The following is a 6,919-nucleotide window of genomic DNA, read 5'->3' on the forward strand; positions in this document are numbered from 1 at the left end:
TTTTGAAACAGAGTTTCACTCTTGTCGCCCAGGCTGGAGTACAATGGCACAATCTCGGCTTACTGCAACTTCCACCTCCCAGGTTCAAGTGATTCTACTCCCTCGGCCTCCCGAGTAGAGTAGCTGGGTTTACAGGCACACGCCACTATGCCCGGCTAATTTTGTATTTTTAGTAGAGACAGAGTTTCACGGTGATGGTCAGGCTTGTCTCGAACTTTTCACCTCAGGTGATCCGCCCGCCTTGGCCTCCGAAAGTGCCAGGGTTACAGATGTAAGCCACCATGCCCAGCCAAGAGTAAAATATTTTTAAAGTGCAAAAGGAAAAATTTAAAACCTAGAACTAAGATTCCGTATGTAGTAGAAAGATCCTTCAAGACTGAAGGCAGAATAAAGACATTTTCTTATAAATGAAAACTGACAGTGTTTGTTGTCTGTACCACAAGAAATGCTTAAGAAAGGTTCTCAGGCTAACAGGAAATGATAGCAGCTGGAAATCTGGATTTCCCAAAACATTCTGCACAAATGGTAACAATATGGGTAAATATAAAGAACAATCTTTATTCTCTCATTTTCTCTAAAATATATATTACTGTTGAAAGTAAAACTTATGGCGTCATAATTGGGTATTCCACGTGTCTGTGGAATACATATAATACCTGTACTATAAAGGAGGAAGTTGAGGGTAAAAGTACAGATGGCCAGTGAAAGCGAAACTCCCTTGCAGACTTCATTTTTTATGTATAGCTTACATTTAGTAAAGTGCAAAGGTCTAAGTGCATACTAGATGAATTTATGCATATTAACGACCATCGAGATCAAGATTTAAAATATTCCGACTCCCCCAAAACATTCCCTAGTGTTCCTTCCCATTTGATGCCACTTGTCTTGCTTCTGTCACCATAGATTAATTTTACCTGTCAACACCCATCTTTTTCCATGTTTCCTTTCCCAACTTTCAGTCCTCTGTTTTCCCTTGTTACATTTAGGGCTGTATTGGCACCTCTGTCAAAGACTCGTTAGAGAGATATGTATATGTATTCCCCAAAGCTACATAGATAAATTAATTTTTTTTGAGACGACATTTCACTCTGTTGCTCAGGCTAGAGTGCAATGATGCAATCTCAACTCACTGCAACCTCTGCTTCCTAGGTTCAAGTGATTCTCCTGCCTCAGCCTCCCAAGTAGCTGGAATTACAGGCATGTGCCACCATGCCCAGCTAATTTTGTATTTTTAGTAGAGAGGGGGTTTCTCCATGTTTCTCAGGCCAGTCTCGAACTCCCGATCTCAGGTGATTCACCCACCTTGGCTTCCCAAAAATGCTGGGATTACAGGCATAAGCCACTTAACCCGGCCAGATAAATTAATTTCTAAAACAAGAGGCATGGAGCCGAGGAAGACAAAGGGGAGTATGAATAGGAGAAGAACAGGGATTCTTCCCTGAACATGCCCTGATTACCAACTACATGGAATGAAAACAAGCACCACTTATTTTTCATTGAAACTCCACTTTCTCCAACAAGGCTGTAAACAGCCATGGAGTCTGTCTACAATGATCCAGTAGGCAGGACTTCCAGTCCCAACTTTCTCTGATTTTACAGCCTCTGTAAGTGTGCTTCAAAGCTCTTCCCCAGGGCTGTTCCAGCAGCACTGAGTGCCCACAGCAGCCAAAGGCACCCTCACTCCAAGTCCCAGAACTTGATAATGATGATGTCGGCCTTGAGTGGAGGGTTGTTGATTAGGAGACAGTAGGTGGGGGAATGCAGCAAGCTCTGAACACGAGTTAATTAATGACCGCAGTGTGTGTAGTTCATGCTAACATCAAAAGCCAGCAGCATGAAGGGCTCTTTGATCTCCCGTTCAGTACCCTTTCAAGCTGTCCCCTTTATCTTGCCCAGAAAGTTCTTGCTTCTTTCTGCCTTGATTTTTAGGGAGAATTTTAAAAAGAATGACCTCTGGCCCCAATCACATATGCTGTGGCAGGCAAGAAATGGGCTAGAGCAGCATTCTGAGTACACAGATCCCTGCATCTCACTGTTGCCAAAGGCTCCAGTTCCCGGTGACATAAAGTGGAATCACAGCTTTCCTTTTAAAAACAGCTTGTGCATAGGAGACCTCTGTAAGAAGGTTCTTAGCAGCATTCTTGATAGGAGTCAAAAGCTAGAAACAGCTAAAATGTCCAACAACAATAGAATGAATACACTGCTGGGTGTTCTAACAATGGAATAATATATATCCCTGAAAATGGACATGACACAGCTCCATATGACCACACGGGTATATTTAACAGGCATAATAATGGATGAAAGAAGCCAGGGATAAAATAATGCTATATAATCTCATTTATATAAATTTCAAAACACACTGACAGAAAGACTATAGTGTTTCTAGGTGAATAGTTAAGCAGCAAAAGCATAAAAGAGATGCAAAGAAACAATTATATTAAAATCAGGGACAATAAGGGCTTCATGCCTTCAGAAGAAACTAAAGACTTTCCACGAAGAAAAATAATATCCAATGTTAACAAACATGTAGGAAAAGAGGCATTCTCGCACAGTTCTAGTGGGAGGGTGGATTGCTTCATCATTTCCATTACCTTTGCTACCTAATTATTCACAAAGAAACACTCTAATTTAGCTGTGTTTTGAAATTTATAAAATGCACTCATCTAGCAATTTGGCAATGTAAATTAAATGTCTCATAAAAATGCATGCTGGTTGATCCAGGAATTTCCTTTTGATCTTAAGGAAATTATCAGTCGAGTACTTCAAGATATACACAAACCTGTTCATCACAACATTATTTATAAAAATGGTTTCTAGCAGCACACCCGGGATTTGGATCTCACCAAATACCTTGCAACAGAGCTATATGGAAATGCAAATATTTTCACCAAATAGTATTGAAAAAATTTCTCATGTGGTCCATTTTTAATTATAGAAAGCATAAACATACAACATTTAAATGTGTTGTAGGATATTCCACAAAATGTTAACATGACCCTGGGTGAGGAAAAATCATGGGTGATATACTTTTCATCGACAGTCTGTATTTTGTGTATTTCTTCTCAAAAATGGCCATGCATTTTAACTGTATAAAAAAATTCAAGGCCAGATGTGGTGGCTCATGCCTATAATCCCAGCACTTTGGGAGGCTGAGGTGGGTGAATCACCCGAGGTCAGGAGTTCAAGACCAGTCTGGCCAACATGGTGAAACCCTGTCTCTACTAAAAATATTTAATTAGGTGGACATGGTGGTACGTGCCTGTAATCCCAGCTACTCTACTCAGGAGGCTGAGGCAGGAGAATCACTTGAACCCAAGAGGCGGAGATTGCAGTGAGCTGAAATCATGCCATTGCACTCCAGCCTGGGCAAAAAGAGCGAAGCTCCACTCGAAAAAAAAAAAGTCAAAAATATATACATAAATATCTTTAAATGGGAAAAAAAAGTAAAATCGGGATGGAGAAGGATGACGACACTGGGAAGGGGCGTATGGAGGAGGGATTGTTCTGGGAGCTACAGATAGTGTGTTCTTGACCGGAGTGATGGTCACCAGGGTATTCCTTTCATTCTGCTACATTCTCTACATTTATTCTCTAATCTTGTCACTCTACCATATTTCACAACTTTTAAAAAGGGGAGGGGGGGCTATGAAAAGAAAAGCCTGAGAATCTTAACGCTAGCTAGGGGAAACTGGAGTTTCAAAAAAAGGAAGAAGAAAAGCCTGTTCAGTTGCTGCAATGCCTAATAAAGCTGCAAATCCAGCCCAAACCCACAGGTTGTCAGATTCACAAAGTGTGAACGTAATGTAGGCAGGGGAGATGAAGCATTGAGTTATGCTTCTCTCTCTCTCTCTCTCTCTCTCTCTCACACACACACACACAAGAATCTGTCCTTCTGGCCGCCCACCCTTCACCTAATCAGCACCAGCCTGGGCTGCTCAGTGGTGTGTATTCTCACCAAGGTGCTGCCCAGAAGACCCACCCTGCTCAAGGAGGCGTAGCTGGTCCTGTTCCTTTTCACCTCTGATGGTGCCAGAAATCCTGACAGAAACAACAGTCTCCGTGGTGCCAGAAGAGGAGGCTGTAGCGCTGCCTGGAGACAAACCCTTGCAGAATATATGCTTCCAACTGGGAACATGGTGCTTTTAGAGCCTCAGGGCCCTGCAAGTGCAGGATGTGCCGCTCTGATTCCCAGTCTGTGATAGCAGGGGATTCCTCCCAATTATTCTCAGACTCAGACTGTAGTTTGGACTTTTTTTTTTTTTAGAGACAGAGTATCGCTCTGTCACCCAGGTGGAGTGCAGTGACACCATCTCAGCTCACTGCAACCTCTGCCTCCTGGGTTCAAGCAATTCTCCTGCCTCAGCCTCCCGAGTAGCTGGGACTACAGGCGCGCATCACCACACTCAGCTAATTTCTTTTGTATTTTAGTAGAGACGGGGTTTCACCGTGTTGTCCAGCTGGTCTCAAACTCCTGAGCTCAGGCAATCTTCCCACCTCAGCCTCCCAAAGTGCTAGGATTACAGGCATGAGCCACCGTGCCCAGCTGGTTTGTACTTTCTATCAGATCATTCAACTAAACTTTGTGACACTGCAGATAAAACAAAGCAGATTAATGTTGCTGATTCAAAGAGCCAGCTACTGCTGCACCTGGACCTGATGGGTCCCCAAGAGGCTTTGACTCTCCCACAAAGATCGGGGGAGCCAGGTGTGTCCTCATCCCTAGGTCAGGGATGGTGTTGGCTAATTTTGATAGACTATCCCTTCCTCATAGAAGCAAAAAGTCCTTTGTGTTCTTTTTTCTTTTAACACCCAAATTAGAGACACCAACACATAACAAGCAAAACAGAACATGCTTTAATCCAGTAAGGGGCATTGCCAACCATGAAGGTCAGTTCACACACAGACACATGGGCATAGACATGGCCTTCCCGCTGCAATCTTGGTTCCACCTCTCTCATGGCACCTCACACTCTCTGTCTTGTGTTGTAACTACCTGTGCACTTACCATTTACTTTCTCTCCTCCAATACGGGGGCTTCAGTCTCCCAGAGGACACAATCTGTGTACAATGGATTCACCTTTGTTTCCTCCCTTCCTGGCATAATGCCTTGTAGTCAGTAGCTCCTATGTTTGTAGAAAAGAAAGAAGGGAATTAGCATACATTCATCTCTAAGCTGTACCAGTTACTATATAAGATGCTTAATGTATATGATCATATTTAACTCTTATAACCAGCCTCCAAGGTGTTATGATTACCATTTTACAGAAATGGTAAAGAAATGGAGGCTTAAAAAAGTTAGATGCCTGTTTAAGGTCACTCAGCCAGTCAGTCAGAGATGGACTTCAGTCTAGAACTGTCCCTCTGCAAAATTCCTGCTCCTGTTTCTCCATTAAGGAGTGAATGAATGGGGGTTAATGATATCTGTGAGATGAGTCATCCCCAGTCCCCCAGGTGCTACTAACACTCCTTCCCAACCCTGGCCTGGAGTTTGCAGGGCCTTTTTTAATTCACTGGATAGTCCCTAATAGGGCTGGCATTAACCCAAAGACTCAGAGAAGTGGCCTTGGCATTCGTTTGAGAGATATTCTCTCTACTTGATCCCCAGGGCAAAAGTGAATGCGCCTGCATTAATCATGCCTCCTTTGTCCTTAAACATGACCACACCCACAAGGGCTAAGCAGGCTCCTGAACTCACACAAGCTTGTTTTCCTGTCATCTGCCTGACAAATGCCTACTCATCCTCCAGGATGCCTTCCTCGGCTCCCTCGGGCAGAGCTACTCACTCACTCTTCAGCTACTGAAGATTGAGTAGGGACTAGGCATGGTGAGGTCTGAAGTAATCAAGAGTCTCTACCCTTCAGGAACAGCAAGCCAAACAGGGAAGAAAAGAGGCCAGCTGCAGTGACTCACACCTGTAATCTCAGCACTTTGAGAGGCTGAGGTGGGTAGATCACTTGAGGTCAGGAGTTCAAGACCAGCATGGCCAACATGGTGAAACCCTTTCTCTCCTAAAAATACAAAAATTAGCCGGGCTTGATGGCACATGACTGTGATCCCAGCTACTCAGGAGGCTGAGGCAGGAGAATCACTTGAACCCAGGAGGCGGAGGTTGCAGTGCGCCAAGATCAAGCCATTGCACTCCAGCCTGAATGACAGAACGACTCTGTCTCAAAACAAAATTCTTTTTAATTTAAAAAATAAAAAATATATAGATTTATATCCCTTTTAAATAAGAGAGTTTATTGGAAAAATACATGGAAATCTCCTAGAACTCTAAATTGGGCAACACAGCCAGGCCTCAAGAGAGACAAGAACCAGGTACAAAAACTAGGAACCAAAGCCTATTTTTTTTCTCTCTCTCTCCACATGTTCTCTCCTCTCTGCTTCTCTCTGCACTTCTCTCTCTTCTCTCTCACTCTCAAAATACTAGCACCCTCTCTTCACTTGTACATACATGAGCCAAACATAGCTGCCCACATCTGATTTGTTTTTCCAAAACAAACAAAAAATTCTAGTGATAACAATGAAATTTTTTGACATTTTTTGCAAATCCCTTTAGTGGCTTGCTTAATAAATAACAATTTACTTCCTACATCTGCTTCTGCATTCAATCTGTTGTGATATTATTTTGGTTGAAGTATATAAAGAAAATTCAGTTTCACAGAGACATGTAGCTTAAATAAAGTATTTTAAAAGACTTTTCACGTAGTTACGGATAATCTTTGATAATACACAAAAACTCAACTTGGTAGTTTCTTAAAGTTTAATTGCAATGTGGAATCTGAATTCATATGAAAGATATTGTCTGGGCCAGACACAGTGGTTCATGCCTGTAATCACAGCACTTTGGGAGGCCAGGGCAGGTGGATCACTTGAGGTCAGGAGTTCGAGACCAGCCTTACCAACATGGTGAAAT

At 42.8% G+C, this 6,919-nt stretch overlaps 1 long non-coding RNA gene across 1 annotated transcript in view; it reads right to left on the bottom strand.

Moving 5' to 3' along the window:
• LOC119472741 overlaps positions 1-6,919 on the bottom strand; it is a 124,762-nt gene that overhangs the window by 108,078 nt on the left and 9,765 nt on the right. Inside the window, exon 3 of the long non-coding RNA XR_005201927.1 lies at positions 6,400-6,401. This is a non-coding gene — a long non-coding RNA (uncharacterized LOC119472741). The remainder of the gene's footprint in view (positions 1-6,399; positions 6,402-6,919) is intronic.

The sequence above is a fragment of the Cebus imitator genome, unplaced genomic scaffold, assembly GCF_001604975.1.
Source record: "Cebus imitator isolate Cc_AM_T3 unplaced genomic scaffold, Cebus_imitator-1.0 Scaffold117, whole genome shotgun sequence".
NCBI lineage: Eukaryota > Metazoa > Chordata > Mammalia > Primates > Cebidae > Cebus > Cebus imitator.